This window comes from Triturus cristatus, chromosome 8, assembly GCF_964204655.1.
Source record: "Triturus cristatus chromosome 8, aTriCri1.1, whole genome shotgun sequence".
Classification (NCBI taxonomy): Eukaryota; Metazoa; Chordata; class Amphibia; order Caudata; family Salamandridae; genus Triturus; species Triturus cristatus.
The window spans coordinates 581,439,892-581,467,272 of NC_140591.1; positions in this window are offsets into that span (position 1 = coordinate 581,439,892).

Genomic DNA, 27,381 nt, shown 5'->3' on the forward strand with positions numbered 1-27,381 from the left:
TACAGGAGTAAGTTGTAGTAGGTCACCAAATACAATTACATGTTTTCTTCCAAATAAAACATCATAATCTGTTTTTAAAATCTGCTGCATTCTTAAATGTACAAAGGTAAGCATTAAGTTTGAGACCATGCTAACCTCATCAATGATCAGAAGTTTAATTTTCTTTAGTACTCTTGAAACTTCATAACAAGCTTCTCCAGATAGCTTGTAATATTCCAACATATTTTCATGTTCAACTGGTAGCATCAGTAAATGATGTAATGTATTCCCTTTAATGCTGTGTGCTGCTAACCCAGTTGGAGCGATTACAACACAAGATAAATGTGATTCAGTGGTTTTCTGTAAATAACTGGTTAAAACCTTAATCAAGAAACTTTTTCCTGTATCAGCTTGACCACTGATATACATTCGAATAGGTTTAAATGATGAGCAGTTGCATTTTCATGAAGTAAACCATGGTCTATCTTTTGTGTAACTTGCTGATATATTTCTTTCTGTTCAATATTTAGTTGTTCCTCCAAGTTTCCCAACTCCATAATATCCTGTTGTGCTTGTTGCATTGCCGTTTCTACTTCACTCATGGCTATTGCTGCTTCATTTTCAAGAATTGGTTCTCCTAGTGGATCTTGACTCAGTGGAGCAGAACTTTGACTATCTTGATAACTGCTTCTAAGCAATTTCATCTGCAATAGTAGTTTTTTGTTCAATCTCTTCATTCAGCATTTGTAGATAATTTGGAAAAACTGTGCATTCAATGCTATCTTTACATGCATTAAAAGAATCCGGATAGCACTTAAAATCTCCAAGTAATTCCATTTCAGTACGCCAAGGCTTGAAGAGTTGCAGAAGTGCTAAATAGAAAAATTCCCTTTTATCTGTAGTATCACAACTGAGTTTTGTGGGATTAATAAGATTTAGTTTGGTATGTTTTACCATACATCCATCACATCCAATTACTGCATATTTTTCTTCATTTATATTTTCTGTAACATTTCTCTTAAAGCTGTAATATTGCAGTACTTCATAGAGACATATGTTTTGTAGATGGGGACTTCTTTTAGGATAGTATGTATCCAACATGTTTGTTTTAACAATATGTATACTTTCCGGTTCATTTAATGCTAAGTATTCAATTTCTTGTACAGATTTCAATACTCGATTTCGTGTTGCAGGAAGACCTAGACTTACCCAAATGATTCCTCTTGACTATATACTTGCGGATGTCAACCAATCTGAACATACGTAGGATCCAATCTCTCGATGGGAAAGCATCTTCAAACTAAAGCTGTACAATTTGTTACTAAGAGTCTTCACTTGTGAAATTTCTTCCCACATTTCTTTCAACTCCGTCTTTTCAGATTTTGTTATGTATGACGTAACATAGCGAGCAACAGCAATTGAATTATCTGCAACATACTGGATATCCATATTTGCATTCCACATCATCAAAATCACTGGATTGTAATCATTAATATACTTTGAATGTTCACTTCTTTTTATATTGTAAGTAATCTTTGGCGATTTTCGAGTTATAGTATGCCTCACTGCTGACATGAAACTGTTGACTCTTCCTTTGGAAATTACTGGACGTGGGAATCCAAAATGACATTTTGTATAAAACTTTACCTTTGACTTATATTTCCGTTGACAATATTTCCCACATCGATGAGTTTGAAACCATATAACTTGTTGTCTTAAGGTATTTTCTTCTCCTGTTTTGGAATACCACATGTAACATAGTCTTCAATGAAAGATAAAACAGTCTCATCAGAATCAGTTCCAAATTTAGGAGCATCCTTGATCCATAATACCATATGTATATGAGGAGCACCTCTGGCTTGGTACTCCTTTATCCAAAAGAAATCAATAACTTCTCCAAGAGGTGGGTTATTTTTATTGCCGGTAAAATATATCATAGCTTGAAGCCTATGATTAAAATATCTGCACACATTTACAGGATCCAAGGAACACAGTTCTCCAGCTGTCTTAAATTCAATGTTTTTAATATTTGAATTTGCTTCTCGTAGAAATTCAAGTAAATCGTTCCATGAGTATTCAGCACAGCTTAGCATAACAAACCATGTAGGGGTTCCTAAGTTCCTTAACATACATTTAAGTGTTCTGTGATGACAATACCAATACTCATTAGTACCATGTTGACACGCCATCAAATTAATCAATTGAGATTCTAAATGATCGTCTCTTTGTTGTACTTTGTCCATGAATTCCTTTGCAGAAACATGTTAAAGATAAACTCCTGTTTTTAAAATGTGGTTCAATGCATATAAAAGTCCAGACAAGTCACTTTCAAACAAAAGATGAAATATATATGGAATACCTTGTCGAAATCTTGGATCTTATGAGTACAATCTTGTTGTACGATATTCTGAAGCTGGAATCTGCACGGGTCGTTCATCATATCGTCCACCTTTTCCAGTGGGGAACAGCTATGGAAAACAACGGGTTTCTAAACTTCTTTCCCAAACACTCATAGGAGTTCCCTTTGCTTTCTTCATTTGGAATAATTCAATAGTATTTCCAATCACTTTCTTTGAATGTAAAGGATGTACACTGTAATGTTCATACATTTCTTCACTCCTGGGAATGTCCACTTTCTCGATTTGGCCAGTTGAAATTTCGCTATCTTCTCCTAAAACTATTTCTTGTTCTTCCAGATATACATTTTTGTAATAAAAATTATTTTTTAGGAGATATAACGTAGCCTTTTGTACTTTGCTGACATCTACTAACTCTTGCCATATTTTCCGACACTTTGTTGGAACACCATTAACTAGAATAACTATAGGTTCAGTTTCCTCTCTCTCTACACTAATAGTTTCAATATTTTTCTTTAAATCTAAAGGCAAATACACAACTCTTGCTTTTAATCCTCTTTGTAAATCTGATGGAGGCAGCTTACCTGTTTTAGGCTCCATACGAACAATAGCCTGAAACGGGTGCACAGATTGAATCAGAATGGACTCATACGTATTTAAATCTGCCAGTTCTGGGGGAATAGTTACCAACTCTAGGTTATTATGTACAGTGCTAGCTGGCATTTTGTTCTCTTCTAATTTGCTGTTACAATATTTACAAATACTTTGATCACTACCCAACTCCAAAGGACCTTCCACCAACAAATAAGCACCAAATTCCTCCCACTTATCATTGTTTTCCTTTTCACTTATTAAATACAGATCAACATTCCTAGTTTGATTTCCATAGTGAGTACGTCGACAACAAATACAAACATAGTTTGGTTTTTCAGAACAAATTACCTTAAACTTTGTAATTTTTTCTATAGACTTCTCAGTAGTACTATCTTCCACCTCCTCTTCAACACCTACACTTATCAAACCCCCACTTTTTCTACACTCTTCTTCAGTACTAAAGAAACAAAACTCTATATCATCACAAACTTTTTTTATATCCGATACTGACGCATGCAAAAGAGCAGTGTTTATTTCACTTAAAAATAATGCATGACATAGTACAATCTTCTTACTTACTTCTGCATTGCAGAGTGATGTACTGCTAACATTCTCAAATGATGAAAAACACTTTGACACACTTTTCTAGAAAGACAAGCCAGAGAATGACCTTGCAAGCCAGTATTTGTTCTCACTTTACAAGGATCTAGTCCTTGCAACATGTTAATCTTTTGTTTAATACTTATTTATTATACTCTCGTAAGAAATTTCGTAAACTATCAATAGACTCCTGTTGTATACTACAAATACTACTACAATCCCACGTATACACTGGAGCTTGTGAACATCTCCCTTGAACTTCTTCAGCTATCACTTCTTCCACATTTCTAGGAACCATCTTTTCTTTTTCAATTGCACACCCGTTCTTAACTTCATAAGCACGACCACTGGTATCAACTGTGTGAACCAATGTGTTGTTTTGAATAAAGCTCTCTTCATAAAAAAAAGGGTTCTGAACTAGAACTGTGCTTCCATTCAAACCAAACATTTTACAAAATTGGTTCTGTTAATTAATCTTTTCCTTTTCCTTTTGTCCTTCATAGAATGCATTAGTTTATCAAATGTTCGCATTATTTTCAAAACTAATATAAGCAATCTTCTTTTCAATTCAAAAGCCTTTTCGACAATACTTTCAATCTATTGTTTATTTTTTATAAAATGCTGATTTTTTAATATTTTTTACAATCTTTTAATAAATGTTGTACTACTCCACTTTTATACATACGCTTACTAATATTGTGATACTGTTTCATCCTTCTTTCAACATGGATTGTCTTTTCCTGAATTTCCATTAATTTGTCTTTTTTTCATTTCATTCTTCTTCTTTCTACAAGTATTCTTTCTATTTTCAACATTTTCAAAATCCTTTCCAGTCCTTAAAAGTCTTTTAATAAATTATTTTGTTCTCTTACCACAGACCTTTTCTTTTTTGCCACATGTTGTAGTTCATCTAATTCCTGCTTTAGTCTCTTCTTTAAATAGTACTGTTTTCTTTGTTCTTTTTTCTTTTGCGCTTTTTTTGTCATGATGAATCTTTGTTAATAATAATGGAGAATATCTGGAAAAAAGAATTTAAAAAAGAATTTAATATTATTAATATAATTATATACAAATATTCCTATCTATTACTAAAGAAACACCTTCTATTTAAAAGCTCCAAACAAATGCATATATGGTTTTTGGAATATGGTAACAATTACACCTGAGCTGCAAAATAAGGGAAGAGATGTGCAGAAACAGAAAAAAGAAATGCAGCAGTAATGTCTGAATGATTACAGCACTACATATCTAGTGCCTGCATCATTGTAAGACTGCTTGGCGACTACTTGGGTGTTTTTATAACTACATGAGAGTTGGACTCAACTATAAGTCTCTCCATGTTGTTACAAACACACATACATATCTCTCTTTGTTTTCAAATCATCATAATTTCTAAAACAAATATGTATATAATATTCATGGACTATAATAAAATCTAAAAACTGAGACATGTAATAGATCTGCTTCAGTAATTGCATAATTCTATGGGTAGTGCTTGGACGATTTAATGCATGCAAAGGTAGTCACTGGGTAATTGTAATAGAAGATGAAAAAAGGAAGACAAGTGCAAAAAGAGACAACAGAGGTGCAGGAAAAAGCAAGAGAGGTGCAGAAAGAAGCATGGAAACTGCACAATGTGGTAACAGGGGCACAGAAAGAGGAAAGAAGTGCAGAAAGAAGCAACAGAGGTGCAGAAGGAGGCAAGAGAACTGCAGAAAGAGGCAAGAGAGTTGCAGAAACAGGCAAAAGAGGTACAGAAAGAGGGCTAATTGCATGAGTGCAGATATAGATGTTGAGTGCATGGATAAGTTTATTAATACCACCTGAAAACATACATGAGTGTATTGATACAGACTGCATGATTAAATGACTGCAGGGATAGTACATATTTAGTGCTTGGGTGATTGCATGACTGCAGGGGTAATATTTAGTGGATTACTGGAGTACATAGCATGAGAATTGGGCTTATACAAATAAAAAGCAGCACACTATTACAGGGAACAGAGGTGCAGACACAGGCAAGAGAGGTGCAGAAACAGGTAAAAGGGGTTCAGAAAGAGGCAAGAGTGGTGCAGAAATTTGCAAGAAATGTGCATAAAGAAGAGCAATGCAAAGGAACCAAAAGAGGTGCAAAAAGAGGCAAGTGAGGTTCAGAAGGAGGCAAGAGAACTGCAGAAAGAGGCAAGAGAGTTACAGAAACAGGCAAAAGAGGCACAAAAAGAGGGAACAGGTGGGGAGAGCGAGGCAAGAGAGGTGCAGAAAGAGGGAAGAGGGGTGCAGAAAAAGGTAAGAGGGATGCAGAAATTTGGAACAGAGGTGCAGGAAGAAGCCAGAGCAGTGCAGAAAGAACCAACAGAGGTGCACAAAGAGGCAAGAGGGTACAGAAAAAAGCCAGTGAAGTGCAGAACGAAGCAAAAGAGATGCAGAAAGAACCAACAGAGGTGGAAAAAGAGGCAACAGGAGTGCAGAAAGGGGTAGGAGAGGTGCACAATGAGGCAATCGGGGTGCAGAAAGAGGAACAGAACTGCAGAAAGAAGCAACAGAGGTGGTGAAAGAGCCACGAAGGATGCAGAAACAGACAAGACAGGTGAAGAAAGAAGGAACAGACGTACAGAAAGAGGCAAGAGTGGTGCAGAAAGATGGAAGAGAGGTGTAGAAAGAGGCAAGAGAGTTCCACAAAGAGGGAACATGGGTACAGAAACAGGCAAAAGGGGTGCAGAAAGAAGCAAGTGAGGTGCACAAAGAGGCAAGAGAGGTGCAGAAAGAGCCAATAGAGTTACAGAAAGAGCCAAGTGAAGTGCGGAAGGAGACAAAAGAACTTCAGAAAGAGGCAACAGAGGTGCAGAAACAGGCAAGTGAGGTGCAGAAAATAGAAGAGATTTGAAGAATGAGACAAGAGAAGTGCAGAAAAAAAAACGTGCATGAAGAAACAACAGAAATGCAGAAAGAGGCAACAGAGGCGCAGAGGGAAACACGAGTTGCTTGCACACCATTAGTAGCAATTTAACACCCATATTTAGCAATAAGTAACAGGGGACCATTCTAGGGTTGCAAAGGGCCTTCCACCATGCTGTAACACTTGTTGCTGCATTTTTGGTAACGTTTGAGGCGTTTGACCTAGAAACAAGGCTTTTTTTGTTCAAATCTGCAGATTAGAATTCAGATGATGAATTATGTGGCTAATGCAGAAAATGTATAATTGTGCAAAAGTTGGTGCAGCCAAACAGTGGCAGATATCCAGTGGCCCTGCTAATACCTCTGACTTGGTTCACAAGTGCTCCTCAATGATTCTCCACATATTGTTAAAAGCACACATACATATATCTCTACATTTCAAATCATCATGATATCTAAAACAAATATGTATACAATATTTCTGAAATATAGTGAAACCTAGAAGCTGAGACATGTAATAGATCTGCCTGACTGATTCCAAAACTCAATGGGTACTCCTTGGATGATTGTATGAATGTAAAGGTAGTCACTGGATAATTACATGAAAACATGGATAGTGACTAGCTAATTGCATGAGTGCAAACATACACATTGAGAGCATGGATATATGTATAAATAGCACCTGGAGGCATACATGAGTCATTGAATACTGCCTAGAGGAATAGATGAATGCAACAGTAGGGCATGGGCGATTCTATGACTGCAAGGGTAGTGTGTAGGTAATTACATGACTGAATAGGTACAGCCTGCATAATTGCATGACTGAAGGGTAGCACATAACTAGACCTTGCATGCAAGGGTAATATCTGATGGATTACTGAAGTATATAGTAAGTGAGTGAGTGATTTTATAAGTTCATGAGTACCGCCTGGGTGAGTACTGAACTACTAAGATACTGTCTGACTGATTACAGGAGTGCAAAGGTAGTGACTGGGTGATTATAAAAGTACATGAGTAATGGCTGAGTGATTACATAAGTACAAGAAACGTGTGTATGTGATTGAAAGAGTACAAGGGGATTTAAGGACTACATTCGTAACACCTCGGCGATAGCATGACTGCAGGGAAAAAGTCTGGGGATTTACATGACTACATAGCAACTGACTGAGTGATTTTATAAGTGCATGTATACTTCTTGGCTGATTGCAGGACTACTGAGGTAGAGCCTGAGTAAATAAAAGACTGCAAAATTAGTGCCTGGGTGATTTCACAACAGCATGACTACTGGCTGAGTGATTACATGAGAAGAAAGGTAGTGCCTCTGTGATTGAAGGAGTGCAACAGCAGTGCCTGAGTGATTATATAACTACATGAATTATACCTTAGGGAGTGCATAACTGCATAGATAGTGCCTAAATGATTGCATCAGTGCAGCAGTAATGCATGTGTGATTACAGCAGTACGTATGCAGTGCCTGCATCATTGTAAGAGCGCATGAATAGTATTTGGGTGTTTTATTACTGCATAGGAGTTGGGCCTAGCCAAATATAAAGCAGCAGACTATTACATGACTCAACTATAAGACTGTCCATAATCTTAAAAGCATGCATACATATGTCTCTACATCTTCAAATCATCATGATATGTAAAAGAAATATGTATACAATATTTCTGAAATACAGTAAAACGTAAAAACTGAGACCTACTAGATCTACCTAAGTGATTCCAAAACTCCATGGGTAATACTTGGGTGATTGTATGAGTGCAAGGGTAGTCACTGGATAATTGCAGGAAAAGATGGATAGTGACTGGCTAATTGCATGAGTACAAACATACACATTGACTGCATGGATAAGTGTATACATAGCACCTAAAGACATAGATGGGTCATTGAGTACTGCCTAGGTGAATAGATGAATGCAACAGAAGGGCCTGGGTGATTGTAGGTTATTACATGACTGCACAGGTACAGTCTGAATGATCGCATGACTGTGGAGAAAGAACATATCTTCGACCCTGGATGATTACATGCTTGCAAGGGTAATATCTGGCGGATTAATGAAGTACATAGCAAGTGAGAGGGTGATTTTATAAGTTCATGAGTACCGCCTGGATGATCAAACGACAAACTTACAATTTCAACCAAATATCTAAATTTGTGCAGCATCTTTCAAGTATACCTTTCAACAAACTAGAAAAAAAGCCTAATTAAAAATACCTTATATGAGCATCTTTCAAACCACACTTTTGTGCTGCATCTACACCATTCTATCTAAAAGTATGCGGCATCATTCAACTATACCTTTTTACAGACTAGAACAAAGAAGCCTAATTAATAACACCTTATAACAGCATCTTTCAAACCACACTTTTATGCTGCATCTTCACCTTTCTATCTAAAATTATGAGGCATCATTCAACTATACCTTTGTATAAACTAGAAAAAAGAAGCCTAATTAGTGAAACCTTAAATGAGCATCTTTGAAACCACACATTTGTGCTGCATCCTCACCATTCTATCTAAAATTATGCTGCATCATTCAACTATACCTTTCTATAGGCTAGAAGAAAGAAGCCTAATTAATAATACCTGATGTTAGCTTCTTTCAAACCACACTTTTGTGCTGCATGTTCACCATTGTACTAGTACTCACACTCTTGACCCTACCACAGAAAAAGCAACAGCAGCTCTCTGTTATACATCATGCATCTTAAAATGTGTAAGACATATGAAAATACTTATACAAGAAGAAACATACTAGAGACAGAAATCCATGCTAAAACGTGACAGACTCCACCTCCAAATTTAAACCAACAACTAAAATTATGTGGTAGACTACAAATATACATATCCAGACAGTAAAACAAACAAAAATAATCAGTAATCCATCTTGCAAATTACACATATTACTATACAGAATCTTTTTTAATCGACATTTAAGTACAATGAACCAAATTACAATACACATCTCTACATTTAATAATACAGTTCAAACAACACAGTTTGTGAATAATTTTAAAAGTTTAAAAATAAACCTCACAAATGTATAACTCACCTTCCAAATAGATTTGTTGAATTTAAAATATCACAAACTCTTAAAGGATTTTCTTTTCCACACAATCAATATAATGGAACAGTCTCAGCAATGTAAAACCAGTAATGTCTAAGTTTCCCTCTCTTTCTCCACACAAATACATGTAACAAATGACATTGCTTCCTAGATTATTTCAAATTGTAAAACACATTTCTATTGGTTACACATACTAACCATTAGCAACTGACTTCTAAAAGTGCCCAAATTGTTTCTACATTTTTTTTGGAAGTCACGACTCCATCGTGCACCACCGCGATGGAGCCACTAACTCATACGGGAGTTCAAATAGATATTACAAATAAATGTGCCACCATTTTTTAATAACACACCACTTCTAAGGATAGTATTGACTTGGGAAATGTCACTGTAATAACATATTAGTTATATATAAATTACAAATTCACATTTTAAGTCATCAGTTAAGTTTCAACCCTACCCCCATTCTGCTTAATGCCAGTTTCCATAGTTACAGTTCTTGGAACACGCAACTGAACTGACAGGTCTCAAGTTCACCACACAATGTTGCAAATGCAAACAGCAGGTGTGGTTGACTTTGCAAAATATGACCTTATCCTTTCTATTGTACCTTTCAAATATTTTTAACTAAACAAGAAGAGACATGCTTTAAAAAAAAGTAAAATGCACCCTATTTTTGAATGTACAATGTTCTTAAACAGCCAATCAATTCTCTACTTTTTTAAAAACATCTTGTCCACCATTTTGCATACCTCTCAATCTACCAACTGACTACCTCAGCTACAAACATCTTTTCATTACTTCCAGACATCCCTTCAAGATGCTTACAGTGTGGATTGTTGGACATAGCTATGTTTTCTGGTGCAAAAGGTATGCTGAACGCAGAGGTATTGACAAAGACCTAGCTTTACAAAATGTGGATATTAAATGGATTGCACGGAGAGGATTAAAGTGGCACCAATTGATGCCTTTGGTTAAAACCTTTTTGCATCTCCAACCCCCTGACCTCATAATTGTGCACTGCGGTGGCAATGACCTAGGCACATTGACTGGGGTAGGTCTGGAAATGCTAATGAAGGACACCTTTGCACACTTGATGTTGATTTTACCTCAAACTGTCTTTGTATACTCTAACATATGCCAAAGACAGAAATTGAAGTGGTCAAATAAATTCTGTCCACAGATTGAGAAAGCTAGAAAGAATGTCAATAAAGCTGTTTCTGCTTACCTCAGAGACCATAGGATGGGCTCCATATATAACAACTATCTACGTTTTGATATGGATGACATCTACAGAAGTGATGGAGTACATTTCACAGATCAAGGAAACAGAGTCTTTCTCAACAACCTAAAGCTCTGCAACGGCACTTACATGTAGCTTCAACAAACTCAGCATGAAAACAAGGGCTCTTTTTAGAGCCACCCTATAACTTAATACTGATTATAATATTGTTTTATACATACATTTTTTGGGGGGGATTTGCGTACCCAGCGCGAATTCTCAAAACAAAAGCACAAACTCAATGCACTACAACACAACACACTTTTTAACTTTAACTAATATTTTTTAATTTTATATATTTTTAACAACTCTATCAATTGTAATCTTGTCAATCACAGTACCTTTTTAAAACAACTTCTCAAATACAACACTACCTTCTACATTATATTCTACTTAATTATTAATTTAAGGTGGATTCGCGAAGCCAACGCCACATTACACGGGGGCCACGCTGGAGTCGTAACTCCAAACTGAAAACAAAAAAAAATCCCCTTTAATTATTTCGTATTCACCCCGAGGACCCCATCCCCTGGGGCCTGCAACCATTTTGGTAGAAGAGTTATGGTGCAGAAGCCAGGGTGCCTGACTCCGGACTACAGGGTTCACGGTTCGATCGCCAGCGGCAGGTTAGCCCAGCACCATGTGACTCTGGGCAATAGTTTAATCTTCCCGAGGGCCCCCAGCGCCGGGACACCACTTCGGAGGTAGCTGTGTGCTTTACAAATACTGGTATTTCATTTCATTTAATTTTCTATAGAATAAAAAAAAACAAAGGGGACCGCGTTGCCCCCTTCGCCAAGCCAATCCTGGACTAGGGTATCCCGTCCCCCGGGGCCTTGCCTCTTCTTTAAAAGAAAAAAAATAATTAATTAGAGGAAGGGGGCCATGTCTCCCCCTCCCGGGCCACTTCTGGCCCCGGGGACCACATTCCCTGGGGCCGGCCTTTACCGTTGGGGACGGTTGGGGGTGCCCCAATGCCCCCACGGTCCACCCGCTCCCCACCTCCTGCGGGAGCCGGCATTGCTTTTGAGCAAGGGGAGCTGCTGACATGCAGCTCCCCTTGCTCAAAAGCAATCCTGCTTTGCTTCGTTGAAGCGAGAGCAGGTTTCCTCTCTCGTCCAAATTTGTGCACCCAGCGCGACTTTGGACTTTCTTTTTTTTAAAATGCTTTTTTTGGGCCTGGGGGTACTTCTGAGACCCACTGAGCAGGCCTAAGGGAGCAGGGTGTTTCTACACTGCCCCCTTTTCTTGTTTATCAACCTTTTTTTCACTGTTTTCATGTGACTCGGTTACTGAGTCACAAGATGGCTGCCAACACTTCCTGGTTTGGAGTGTTGACAGCCATCAGAAGTCAGCTCATGCTTGGGGAAGAGTCGCGACTCAGATATCGATATTTTTCTTTTTTAATTTCTCAGTAACTACTGAACAGATTTACACCATTTAAAAAAAGGTCACTTTCTGGACCAAGACCTACCTTTTTGCCAAAGTTGGTGTAATTCTGTTAAGCAGTTCGGGCTGTAACCTGTTTCAAAATTCCTATGGAAATTAAAATGGAGAAAACGCATTTTGGGACCCCCCTTTTTCTCGGACCCTGCTTAAAGAATCACCCCAAAACTTTCAAGACAGGAGCTGACTGTAGTGCCCCATTAGTTTTGATAATTTTGCGAAGATTCGTCAAACGGTGCCAAAGATATTGGCAAATAAAAGGCTTTTCCTATGAAAAATAGGTTCTAACTATAACTACCTACTGGCGATCACCAGATTTTCATGTGGATGATGTCATCAGTGATGTCATTTGAGATGTCATCAGTGATGTCACTGACCATGTCATGAATGATGTAATATGTGACGTCATCAGCAGTGCATTGCGGGGGCGCGAGTTATAATTAGCTGAACTAACTATAACGGCGGAATTTCTCTGGTTTTGGGTGAGTGAAATGTCCAACTAACTATAACATCCCTGAAACCTATGTTTTTTTTCAGTGAATTTCTATAGTTTTTTAAATGCTAATTTCTAACTATAACGACCCTGAAACCTATGGTTTTTTCAGTAAATTTCTAGGGTTTTTTAAATGCTAATTTCTAACTATAACGTCCCTGAAACCTGTGGTTTTTTCAGTGAATTTCAAAGGTTTTTTAAATGCTAATTTCTAACTATGCCTACATAGGTAGGACATGTGCAGAAAGAGGAATAAAGGCGCAGAAAGAAGCAAGAGAAATGCAAAAAAAGCAACAGAAGTCCATAAAGTCGAAGAAAGGTGCAGAAAGAAGCAAGAAATTTGCACAAAGAACCAACAGAGGAGCAGAAAGAGGCCTTGTTGCAAAGTCATCCTGTGCCCAACTTTTTGCTGATGGGTACTGGTGGTAAATGACTGACTAACCAGGCCTAGAGCCAGTGCTATGCTAAAAGACACTTAGAATACAGTGAAAACACCTACATACACTAGGGAACACTATGCGTTGGGGTACCCCTGTAATTGGCATGACCTCCTCTTTAAGGCCCTAGTATAGAATAGGGCAGGGGGATTAAAACTACCTCTAAGTCAGAGGTGCGGAAAGATGCTTCTTTAAGTAGTAGTCAAGTTTGTAGAGTGGTGGAGAAAGGGTGCTGGGCCTCCGACCAGCACTCAAGAATTCTGCTTCGTAGGACTTACAGGAGGTACTAGGAGGGCTTCTTGGCCCCCAAAGTCCCTTTGGAGTAAATTGGACTTCATCCCACATCCTGTAGTCTGCCAGGAGGCGGGGTTGCAGAGTGGTGGAGAAAGGGGGGGCGTGTCCTCCTTAGACATCTTAGCAATCCCACTGTGTGGGACATACTGCAGGTAACAAGAGGGTGAGTTGGCCATAACAACAACCATGGGGACCAACTACCCTCCTATTAACTCCGGTAAGTCCCACAAAGCAGGATTGCTAAGTTCTCATAGCATGCCACACCCCCTTTGCCCACCACTCTGCGAACGCAAGCTCCCTGGCGCACTTTTGGATGGGGATTGAAGTCCCTTTCACTGCTGGGGGTCCTTTAGGGGCCAACTAGCCTACGTCTTACCTCCAGCAAGCCCCACACAGTGGGATTGCTGAGAGATGGACAAAGGCCACTGCCCCTTTCTACACCACTCTGTAAACGCAGCTCCTGGCGCACTGCTGCTCGGAGGATGAAGTCCACTTGTGTCCTGAGTAGGGGTGGGCAGAATTTGCGGAATTAACCTTCGCAAATTATCGCGAGAATGTTTAAAATTATCGCAAACAAGCAGAAATATCGCGAAGATGCGGAAGTTTTTTTCCGGCATGTTCGCGAGATTTTCTGCATGGTTGCGGGTCGCCAACTTACCCATGTGGTTGCTTGCGGGCGCGGCCATCTTGTTTTGAGTTGTTCTCGCGGTGCATGATCGCGAGAAGAAAGACGTGATCGCGCGACGCATGACGTCACTGCGGGCGCGAACTGTCGCGAGACAGCGCAAATGGCTAAAAACAATACAACATCTCATGGAGAACGCGACCGGATCAAGAAAACTTGTCGGCGAACGCAGGGATTCAGGTAAGGCGATCGCGCGCGCGCGAGAATGTATCATTTTACAGCGCGAGCAAGAAACAAATTATCGCCAAGCTGCGGAAACCGGAATTTTTGACATTTTCGCGCTCTCCGCGGAACGCAAAAATGTCAAATTATCGCAATTTCCGCGAACGGAACGAAATTTTTGCCCAGGCCTAGTCCTGAGGTCCTCAATACACAAGAGGACCTCATCACCCCACCACCAGTGTGCCACGAGGCGCGTTTGCAGAGTGGTGTAAAAAGGGGCATGGCCTCGGACCACCTCTCTGCAACACAGCTCTGTGGCACATACTGACACTTGTTGTTTCAGGCCAGCCCCCTCACTGCACCACTGTGCAAACGTGCCCCCTGGCGAGTTGTAAATTGGGGGATTAATTCCCCTTCAATCCTGAGGGTCCCTGGTGGCCAACTAGCCCACCAGGTACCTCCAGTAACTGCCACAGAGCTGCGTTGCAGAGATGTGTAAAAGGGGCGTGGCCTTGGACCACCTCTCTGTAACGCAGCTCTGTGGAGCTTACTGGAGGTACCTGGTGGGCTAGTTGGACCCCAGGAACCCTCAGGATTGAAGGGGGCTTAATCTCCCAATTTACAAAACGCCAGGGGGTGCATTTGCACAGTGGTGCAGGTAGGGGGCGGGACCCCCGGCGAGATGCTGGCTTTTGTTTTATCTATTTATTTATTAATTTTTTATTAGAGGGGGCTGCATGGCCCCCCTCCCCTGGGCCACTTTGGGCCCCGGGGACCCCATCCCCCAGGTCCTGGCAGCCTTATTTTTTTATTCAACTTTTGGGGAGGGGTGCCGCGAGGTCTCCCTCCAGAGGCCAATTCTGGCCCGAGGACCCCGTCCCCCGGGCCTGGCCAACCTTCTTTTTTCTTTTTTTGGAGGGGGCCTCCTTAGGCCAATTATGGACCGGTGACCCCATCCCTTGGGGCCAGCCTTTCCCTTTTTTTTAATTATAATTTCAGGGGAGTGGGACTGCGTGGCCCCTTCCCAGGCCACTTCTAGCCCCGGGGACCCCATCTCCTGGGGCCTGGCCTCTCCATTGGGGACCGTGGGTGGAGCCCCAATGCCCCCATGGTTCCACCGGCTCCCTGCCTCCTGCAGGAGACGGCATTGCATTTGAGCAAGGGGAGCTGCTGAAATGCAGCTCCCCTTGCTCAAAAGCAATTCTGCTTTGCTTCATTGAAGCGAGAGCAAGGAAGCAAAGCAGAGTCTGCTATGGTAGGGCAGGAGCCGTGCTCCCGCCCTGCCATAGCAAACAGCAGTGTCCCACGGGTAGGCACCCCTGGGACAATGCAGGAGGCAGCACTGAGGGGGTGGTGGTCTCCAGGGCCAAGGAGGGCTCCAGGAGGGGGGCCATGTGGATCCCCTCCCTCCGTCTTCAAAGCTCCGGGGAGGTGGTGGTCCCCGGGGCAGTGTGGGGAGGGGCAGGAGCCCCCCCAAAACCTTTGTTTTTTTTAAATATGCGCCTGGGGAGGTGGCAGTCCCACGAGGCCCCCCCGCACATTTACAAGAATGCCCCCAGGAGGTGGCGGTCCTTGGGGCAGTGTGGGGGGTGTTGGGATGCCCCCACATTTTTGTAAATGAAGCCCCGGGGAGGTGGTGGTCCTGGGACTGTGGGGGGCTGTGTGCCCCCATTCAATTTAGTAAGCCCCAGGGAGGTGGTGGTCTCCGGGGCTGCAGAGCCCACGTGGACCCCCACAAATAAAAAACTGACTGCCCCAGGACTTGGCCCACCCTGGGACTTTTTAAAAACGAAGCGCGGGACCCCACGCTTTGTTTTTTAAAAATTTTCTCTGCAGGATCCGCAACCCCATCGCAAATTCTGCCGTTTAAGAAAAAAATGCTTTTTTTGGCCCTGGGCGTCCTTGTGGGACCCCCTGAGCAGGACTAGTGGGTCATGGTGTTTCTACCCTGCCTCCTTTTCTTGTTTTTCAACCTTTTTCCCCCTTTTTCTTGTGAGTTGGTTACCGAGTCACAAGATGGCTGCCAACACTTCCTGGTTTGGAATGGTGACAGCCAATCAGAAGTGAGCTCGTGCTGGGGAGGGTTCGCAAACCCTCCTCGGTGCTCAGATATCAGTATTTTTTCTTTTTTAAATTTCTCAGGAACTACTGAATGGATTTATACTATTTAACAAAAAGGGCTCTTTCTGAATAAAGACCTACCTTGTTGCCAAATTTGGTGTAATTCCGTTCAGCAGTTCGGGCTGTAGCTTTGTCTAAAGTTTCCTATGGAAATTAACATGGGGAAAACGTGTTTTGGAACCCCCCTTTTATCTCGGCCCTCGCTTGACGAATCACCCCGAAACTTCCGATACAGGAGCTGACCGGAACTCCTCACTAGTTTTGAAAATTTGTCAAACGACGCTAAAGTTATTGGGAAAACAAAAACGCTTTTCCTATGGAAACTAGGTCCTAACTGTAATTACCTACTGGCGACTGCCAGTGGGTTATACATATATATATATATATATATATATATTATATATATATATATATATATATATATATATATATAAAGATCCACAATTCTTCAAGCTTATAAAGAACGCCAGGACACTTTGGAAATGCAGTGAATGATACCGACTGCACCAGCAACGCGTTTCAGCTTTCGCCTTGCTCACGCTGTGGCTAACGCAGAGACAGCATCTATTTTATTAAGTGTAATAAACAATGAAAAAGGACAAAAGGTTTAAAGCTCATGTCTTTACAGTTCAGTGGTGGCCATCTTAGAACAGTAAAATTTCGGTTTAGTTTCATGATGATGACAGCGTTATTTTGTTGTTCATATTTATGGCCCACTTGGGCTTAATTTGCTTTTGTTCTCTTTAACATGAAGAATAATCACTGCCATGATTAGATACATTTCTATTGAAATTTTACTGTTCTAAGATGGCCACCACTGAACTGTAAAGACATGAGCTTTAAACCTTTTGTCCTTTTTCATTGTTTATTACACTTAATAAAATAGATGCTGTCTCTGCGTTAGCCACAGCGTGAGCAAGGCGAAAGCTGAAACGCGTTGCTGGTGCAGTCGGTATCATTCACTGCATTTCCAAAGTGTCCTGGCGTTCTTTATAAGCTTGAAGAATTGTGGATCTTTATATTTCAGGGCTCCGATACCCTGTGCGAGGACCGCCCTACATTGACAGCCTCTTACATTATCGGGATTGGTATCGATATATATATATATATATATATATATATATATATATATATATATATATATATATTTGTTAGTCGTCAAGATGCGATAAAACACACTCTCAGGCTCCAAAGTAAGTACCCAGTGGGATGTTTATTTCCACGCTACGCGTTTCGGCTAAACAGCCTTGTTCACACGTGTGGAGCCTGAGAGTGTGTTTTATCGCATCTTGACGACTAACAAATATTGGAATACCGGGTGCTCTTCCGGAGTACACACCACCCTCCACGGGTCCGTGGTCTCACAAGGAGCGTTCTTCTGGTTGATATATATATATATATATATATATATATATATAGATATATATATATATATATATATATATATATATATATAGATATATATATATATATATATATTATCTACTGGCGGTCGCCAGTAGATAGTTATAGTTAGGACCGTGTTTCCATAGGAAATCCGCAACATTCTATTTGGAATAACTTTTGCGTCTATTGACGAATCCTCGCAAAATTTTCAAAATAGGTGGGGCGCTCCGCTCCGCTCCTTCCCTGAAAGTCTCGGGGGGATTCGTCAAGCGGGGGCTGAGAAAAAGGGGGGGTCCCAAAACGCGTTTTCCCCATGCATTTTCCTATAGGACCTTTAGTCCGCGCTACAGCCCGAACGGCTGAACAGAAAACCTTGCAATTTGGCAGAGAGGTAGTCCTCAGGTCAGGGATGTGCCTTTTGCAGGTCTGGTATAAATCTGTTCAGTATTTTCTGAGAAAATAGCATTTAAAAGCATATATATATCTATAGGCGCGCACCGTGCGCGTACGGTAAGCGCACCCTGCCGTGCACGAGCGCAATTCTGATTGGTTGTTAGATCTTAGTAAACATTTGAATCGGTCGAAACCAGGAAGTGTCGGCCGCCATTTTGTCTCTCGCAGTCCGAGGGAGGTGAAAAATAAAGGTGGAGAACATGAAAAGGGGGCAGGATGGACAGTTCCTGACCCCCTAGCCATTGTCAGGGTGTCCTCAAAGGACCCCCACGGGCCATAAATGTTTTTAATATTTTTACAAAAAATTGCGGAGTGCGCTTACCGTGCGCGCACGGTAGAAACGTGAAAATTACGCGAACCGCGTAACGTGGGCGCGCGGTGCACGAAGTGCACCGCGCGCCCACAGAGCGGGCACGGTACGCGCACGGAGAAAAACCTTAAAAAAAAAAAAAAATGTAAATAATAAATACATAACTTAGCATTTAAAAAACCGTACAAATTCACTGAAAAAACCATAGGTTTCACACACGTTATAGTTAGGAATTAGCATTTAAAAAACCTTGCAAATTCACTTAAAAAACCATAGGTTTCACACATGTTATAGTTAGCTGGACATTTCCCTCGTAAAAAACCAATGAAATTCCCCCGTTATAGTTAGTAATGGGAGGTATAACTCACGCGACCGCAATCCACTGCTGATGACGTCAGATATTACATCACTGATGACATATGTGTCTTTCTGTAAAATTAATATTTATTAAATATGGATAGCTAAAGGTTAAAGGAAAGAAAAATGGGTAAATAAGTGAATAAATACAGTGATGTAATATCTGACGTCATCAGCAGTGGATTGCGGTCGCGTGAGTTATAGTTCCCTTTACTAACTATAACGGGGGAATTTCATTGGTTTTTTACGAGGGAAATGTCCAGCTAACTATAACATGTGTGAAACCTATGGTTTTTTAAGTGAATATATATATATATATATATATATATTTTTTTTTTTTTTTTTTTTTTTCAAAACGAAGTTCCACTCGTGCTCTCAGAGTCTCCTGACACAGATAAGACCAGGCTTTGTTCAATCAAATTGGGGGTTTATTCCTATCATAAACCCGCCGTGACGCATTTCGCCACCATGCAGTATATGCACTAGAACATAATACATTTGATTGCACACGTATTTGGTATACGGATGTGATTGGGAGGGTTTAGGTACTACAAAGACCACAATCCCATGCGAGTGAATGATGAGTTTATTTCTTTGTTTGAAGAGGAAAAACTAAGCATTATGTTAAGAAATCATATTAACGGAGTAATGAGACTTTATTTGTACCTAATAACTTGAGCAATATTCACAACATATATGTATTAAAACACATGAAGCAACGATCAAATTGAGGGAGAACCGGGTAATAGCTATAGTTACAAAATGGCGCCCATGTTGCAGAAACTATTGTTGTATATTTGGAAGTCCTTTCACTATTTTCATTAATGTGGAAATGTATGTATTCTGTTTTTACGAACGCTGTGTGAACAAGCCGCTACGGTGGCGAAACGCGTCATGGCAGGTTTATGATAGGAATAAACCCCCAATTTGATTGAACAAAGCCTGGTCTTATCTGTGTCGGGAGTCTCTGAGAGCGCGAGTGGAACTTCGTTTTGAAAATATATTTGTTTACCGGTTTTTCTCTGCCGGTCTTGCGCCACCCCTTAATGATTGAAGACACTATAGGAGTAACTTGGATTGATATATATATATATATATATATATATATATATATATATATATAGGTAGAAGGCGAGGAGCAAGGGAAACAAGAGGGGTATTTGAACAACCTTTTCGGTACTCACATTGAGGGCCTGGGGAATATTTCAAGGATGCAGCAGCATCAAGCACAAGTTAGACGCAATATGGACATAAAATGGTGAATGCATATACAAAGAGGAAGTATAATGACTTCAGTGCATATGAATAAGCATTGGACTATGATTGCACTGAAGTCCTAAAGAAAAGTGTTTGAACTTTATTGTTGGTGCATTCTGGGCAGTGAAGTACACTGGGACCAAGAAGAGCGTGAGTCCATATGTAACAGCTGTGGACATTTAGATCAATCATGGCTGCCCTTTGATTTAGGCTTACCTGCCGAAACGCATCAGATGATTAAATGTTGCCGCCCTATGACAGAATATAGGAGCTTTTCATTCTGAGCTGTGCTTCAGCTGTTCCTTTTTTTCTGCAATGGCAAATTGGTGGGTTGCTCCATCACCTGCTTAAAACACCATGTTTCCAAATACAGTCACTCACAGACACCTATACAAACACCTCTTGTCTGCAACCACTACCTCAAAAAACCACACAGCCACTCACCAACCATATTTCAGTCAGTATCGGAGCTCAATAAAAGCCCCACCACACTGCCATGTACAAAACAGAACTAACACTGAGGGTCTGTTTCAAAAAGGGCCCCGCACACAGAGGCCCCACAGTTGTGGGGGCATCTCAGCAATCGGGGTGTATCTCTGCAATGAGAATTCTCACTGTGGAGATTCGGACCCAAGAGTGGAGACTCCCCAATGACTGCGAGGCGTCTGCCATGACTGCAGAGGCCCTTTGTGAATCAGGCCCATAGTCCCTCAAAATAGTCATCTGGCCACATGGCACCCACCCTCACTGACATCTGCCATTCACAAAAACCATATGCACTACTCCTCTTCTAACAGCAATGTATTTCTCTCCCTCTCACCACCACTTTTAATACCACCCATTCAGCCACAGTTGTATTGTATTGTATTGTATAAAATTCTTCTATAGCGCTTTCTGTCACCCTTAGTCATATCACTCTCTCTCTACATCAGTCATTCACCCTCACATACACTTCACAGGGCCCACTGAACTGCAGCCTTTCACAACACCACCAGATAACATTATTAATTTATCCCGAGCAACTTACCAGTGGCATTTATAATATAGCTTGTTCTTATTAGTACCAACCTGTCTCACTGCACTGTACACCTTTTTTTAACCACTCACAGTACCAATCACCCACAATGCTCATTCCCCATTACAAGTTCACACTACTCACACAACTCATCTACAAAACGATCCCCTTAAATTACTCCTTACCCTACAGCTACTTTCATCCACTGACATATAATGATCTCAGCACTCAAACCCCCTTAAATCTTTCAGTTCTGACAATCACAGCCTGCCCATGGTCCTACTTGTCCTCATCTAATCCTTGTAACAACTCAGCCAGAAACACAATTGGAGCAACTGGAAACATTATAGAACCATTCAGAACCATTCAGAGCCAAATCAAACATAACCCATAGCAATCAGCACAGAGTAATCTGTCAACACCCTAAAGTTTTAAAACAATCATTGTAGATTAATCCACCGAATAGAGGTATCTGGAAATTCTCAGGGAGTAATCCATTCCCATGCCAAAGAGGCCATGCAGTCATCCTCCAGGAATCTGTATCCACCTGCAAATTACCATAAAGCCATACTGCAATAGTAAATGTTTAGCACTCATTTTCGTTAAAGTATCTAAGCCTTACCTAAAAGTACTTTTTTGATTATTCAACAGTCTTCCTATTTCAATAATTCACCGTATATACATATACTCATGAAGGTTATGGATGACAAGGTTAACTGAGCTCAATGGTAGCATAGATTATGTAAAAATCCAGTCATCAAATGACTTCAGAATGATCCCTGTAAGATCTTCCATTTTGGCATGGGTAGATGACCATCCTTCACTATTTACACTCATTAAATTCAGCAGTTTATGTGATTTGTTTGTCTTGACATTTGAGTTTGTTTGATTGAATGGTACAAACAATGTAAGCCCAGGATCTCATATACCCATAAAATATGTATAAATCCCCCAGTATTCATGCTTTGCTCAAATATTCTGAACAAACACACTTTTTTGCCATTCAATAAGCAAAGATCTGTTCTTTCACAGGACTACTGGGCCCTAGATTTTATAAAATAGTGGTGGTGTGGCTTACTGGACAGCGGAATCTGAATACTATAATTTCTTATCAATAGAGAAGTTAGAGGTATTTTTTTCAATAGCGTAATTCATTTAAAATAATCTCAAAGACAATTGGTAATTATGTGATAACCAAATAATTCCCTAAAGCACTCTCCTTGACACTATGGGCCAGATGTGCATACTTTAAGGTCGCAAATACTGGTCACAAATTGTGACCAATATTTTTGTGATCAAACTTTTCTTTTACAAACCAACCTAATTATAAATAGGATGGTTTACAAAACAAGGATTCAGAATGGGACCTCACTAATTTTCATGAGGTAGGTCATAATTGGAGTCCATCACAAGGATGAAGGCCTGCTACCGTCAGCAGACCACCATATCCGTGAGTGCCTCAAACTAAAGAAAATCTCTTTTTTTTAACAAAATGCAGCCCGTTTTCCTTAAAGGAAATTAGGTTGCATTTTTAACAAGTCTTCTTTTTGTTATAAGTTTGTTTAAGAACTAGCATTGGTCTCCATTTGACTACTCTCAAACAACCTTTTTTTAAAGATTTAAGAATGCATTACCACCCCAACTCAGGGGTCTGCAATTTGTCAATGTTTTGTGACCAGATTACGGTCACAAAAGATTGATCTATCACATACCAATTCGTAATTTGTTACTAATTCGCAGCTTAGAAGTAGCACCTACAACATGGCCTTTTCAAATTGTTAAACCATGTTAAGAATAGGAAACATTTACTAACTCCTAAAATGGTTTTAATACATTTGTTTTTTTTTTATGTTTGCAGAAATTGAATCAGAATGTTTGGGACCATTAAATGTTTAGTCCTAGGCCTAGGTGGTGAACTCCACTCTGTCTGTGGAGTTTGCAGAGTTTTTCGCTTCCCGCGGACCTCGCAGAGTTCCGAAAAACTCTGCTCCACTTAGCAGAGCAGAGTTTTTTCCTCACTCACACTTGCCAATGGTACGTTGGAGAGCGCAAGTGAAGAAAATCCAAACATAGACCACTTCCCAGCGAGATTTCTCAAAGCAGGCGCCGCGGATGGTCGCTACAGCTCATGCTGAGGAACCTTCCGTTTGAACTGAGGAAGCTGCTGCTCGGGTAGAACTTCTTTTGCCTCGCGGCATGCCGTTTGCACTGATTTTACAGTGTGATACAAATACCCGGTGCTAAAAATCAGTGCAAATGATGGTGAATAACGCACTCCACTGCTCACGGAACTCCGCATAGCTTGGTGGAGTTTTGCCTACGCGGAGTTTCGCACAGCGGAACTCCACGAACTCCACCCAGGCCTACTTAGTGCATCTCACCTTTCATTACGATAACCAAACTACAAGGCAAATGTACAAAATGCTCAATTCATCAAATTTTTGGTAAAATATTTGACTGTGGAGCTGACCCTTGTAGCAGCACTTCCCCACAAGTGTGTCACCTGCAATTAAAAAGTTTAACTTAGTGGTGCACCTTCCCAGTATCAAACATAAAATGAGTAGTAAATAAGAATGCATAACATTATATTTTAACATTCTCATTGTTATTTTAGTGCCATAAAATTTATGACATATGGAACAGATGTCTTTTTAGTTTAGACATTACATGCTTTGTGTAATATTAGGCATTTTAAAGCAGGAAGAAAGTGCGTGTCAGACCCTGATCTTGAAGTGACAGTGCAGAAATGAGCAAATGTGCCCCAACCATGCTTGTCGAGACCATTTGCTGTTTGTCCTGGGCCTGTCCTGCCATGTTCTTCAAACTGGACCAGGTACACCATTTTCACACTTGACTTTCTTGGTAGCTAGGTTAAACAGTCCGAAGTGTTTCAGAGAGGTGGTGGGAGGGGCTCAGATTCAGTACTCGAAAAATCACACAATAGGTGCAATAATGCAATGTCCAGCTCAGTGCTTGTCTTTTTAGAAAAAGATAAGTATTTTAATTACAGCAGAATGTAACACAGTATATACTGAATAAGCGAATCTACAGCACTAAGGCGTCCATAGACTTCTCTACAAAATTAAAACATGGGGAAAAAACAAGATTAAAACTCAAGTGCAGGCTCACTATGTTGCAGTAGAGCATTGTCCTAGGTCAAACTGTATCAAATGACTATTCAGTTCTTGAGCAATGTTCAATAAAGGGTCCCACCAAACTTATTAACCATACATTCACAGTCAATGTATCTCATGCACATTTACTTACCTTATAGGGTGTGTGCTCAAAATTACCAAGCAAGGGTGTACTGGTAAATGTGTCACAGGGCAATTTGTCATGCTCACAAGGCTTGTTCATGCAACCCCACCTCCTTCTCTGCATGGTTAGATAGTTGGCATGACAACGGCTTCATGAAAACATCGCCAGCAGTTAAAAATGTTCTTACTATTTCGGTCCAGGGCACTGGTATACCCGTTGAAATGCAATGAAGTTAGAGTCAGTACAGAATGTCTGCATCCTCCTCTGTGGCATTTCTTGACCAATCAGTCTTCACTTTAAGGTTAACTCTGTCAAGTCAGGACATGACTTGCTAGTTGGATATACAACACAAAAGGGGGAGGGAGAGGTAGAGGCTAGGTTTATCCTCCTTATAGATACGTTTATCCAAAAAATCGAAAGATTCGAAAAAAAAACCTGCCCAGGGGATGTACAGTGAATCTCCACTGAGATCGTTCAGTAGGAAAAAAAAGTTTTTCCTAGAGACCGCTCACCCACCAGGGTTGTCCCTTGGTGGCATGCTTCATCATTGGAGTTCAGCCCAATCTTCAGAAGACAACAGGCTCATCACAGTCCACGCCTTCAGTCACAACCCCTGATTTTAACCTTACCGGCTATGGGCGGGAATGAAACAATTGTCCTACTAGTCAGGTATTTTTAAACTTACTAGCACTCAATTTCCACTCCCCTCCACCTCACTATCTTTATCATAGACTACATCTTTAAGTGCTCCTGCGTAACCGTTGGGTCGCAGCACGCCTCAATTCATAGAGGATTGAGATGAACCCCAATGATGAAGCATGCCACCAAGGGGCAACCCTGGTGGGAGAGGGGTCTCTCGGAAAAACATGTTTTTCCTACTGAACTATCACAGTGGAGATTCACTGTGCATCCCCTTGCTAGCCGGATAGAAAGTCAGGGGGATCCTGGGTACGTCTTTGGTTTTCTCAATACTTAACCTGATTTCCTCTACTCCCTCTTAACCGATGCTCACAATTGGCTCAGCAGCTGGGTTTTCCTTTATGAGCAGATGGACTCCTGCTGGGCAAGGTTCTCTCCTCTAAGCTGGCTCCCAGGGTCACTGGAAGACCCACATTCTTTTACCAGGAAGGCTTGGAGACAACAGGTGATGTCCCCTCACCTTCATGAGACTAGACATCAGCAATGCCAGCCCTGGAACAGAGCAGCACTTCTCCTCAGACAGTAAAGCAGCCCGAACTGGAACAACGAGGGAATGTTTTGGACCCACTTTAATATGGAGTTTTCAGACAGGGGATGTGGACCAGGGTCTGGGTTTAGAAATCAGTTTGGCCTGCTTTCTTTTCATAGTACATTTTTCTCTGTAGCGCAGACAGGTTCTATGAGCAAGGTGATTGCTCTTTATGGCAGGCAGTAATGATGTTATCTCCAACCAGGGGTCCAAACACCATGGGCAAAATAAGTGAAAATCTCTACTCCTGGCTCTCATCAGCCTACCAGGATTGACCACTCAAAGAAAAAAAAAGCAGTTCTCCCCAGAAACTTCAATTTAATTTGCAGCTGTCTCTGCTGACTCAACAGCTTTCCCCTACCTTTAACTAAACATAGTGCTCAGGAAGGTCTAATCAGCAATTCCTTGCTAAAAAGGTCAAACACAATTTCTAAGGTTAACCATTTCTTCATCACTCTACAATTCTATATGGAGAGATACACTCTCCTCATCAGGAATGCAGGCAATACACTCCCACTATCTGGGGTTGCTATGCAACCTTCACTTTGTACCAGGTCAGACCAGGGGCAATCCAAATTAATCTTACTGGTAAGACATACATACATACTCACAAACAGTATGGAATCCTGCTCCCACACACCATGCATGCACATGCACTCTTCATTCACAAAGGAGTATCAGTGCAGGGTGTGGTCATTACACATGAGTGAAGTTTTACTTGACTGCATCTGTAGTCATTGAACTCATATCCTTGAAAAGGTAAAAGGTCTCTTCAGCTACTGATCACTAAAAACATGGTACACTGCCACAGCTACCCATTGCACATGACTAGATTCACATACAGTAGTCTCGTGCCCAGCTAATCATATGTTTTGACATCCATTGGCGACCTGACAACAGAGTCTGAGCCTCATTATCAATTTTGGGCATAGGCGCATAGCATGCATGCAAGATTACTTGTGTGCTGAGGCCAACATAAGGTCACAATACCAGATTCACTTGCAGTTGGGTCGCTCAGAGCAGGGGTGAATTTCCATTACCAGGAAAGGAGACATTTATGCACCAATAGGGAGCAATTGCCAAGAACACCACTCTTTTGGAGCCCTTTGATTAGGGGTCCGTTGTCTTTCCTGAGTCTACTATGTCAAAAGACTCAATCTATCACATAATCTCAAAGCTGAGTCAACTGATGTTTTTAAATTGCGTTCAGATGTTTAATTTACAAGGTAAAATAGGAAGGCATGAATATTTTCAGAGGATGTGCTTTTATGTTTTATTAACCAAAACAATTTTCACAAAATGTGCTCTATCAAAGGTGGTAATCATTATACAGTTTAAAAATGTAAGAAACTGTGGTATCAAGTCTGAAATAAATATAAATTATTATAATTACTTACACATTGGAATGGAAAGACAGTGCTCAGCTAATGCATAGCAGTGTATAGTGTTGTGGCGTATCTGTGATGCATGAGCTGAGTGGGCATGCTCCAGAAGGGTTAGTGTGGATGTTGTGAGAATGTGATGATGCATCGAATGTTGGTGTCTGTGTACTAGGTGAAACCTGGGAGTTGAATATAGGTGGAGAAAGAATAGAGTATTAACAGAAACTACCTGTTGTGACTGTAACCTAAGCGCCCAACATGGAATAAAGTGCTTACCTCATACTTGAATGGCTAAAAATTCTTTTATGAAGACCGGGCC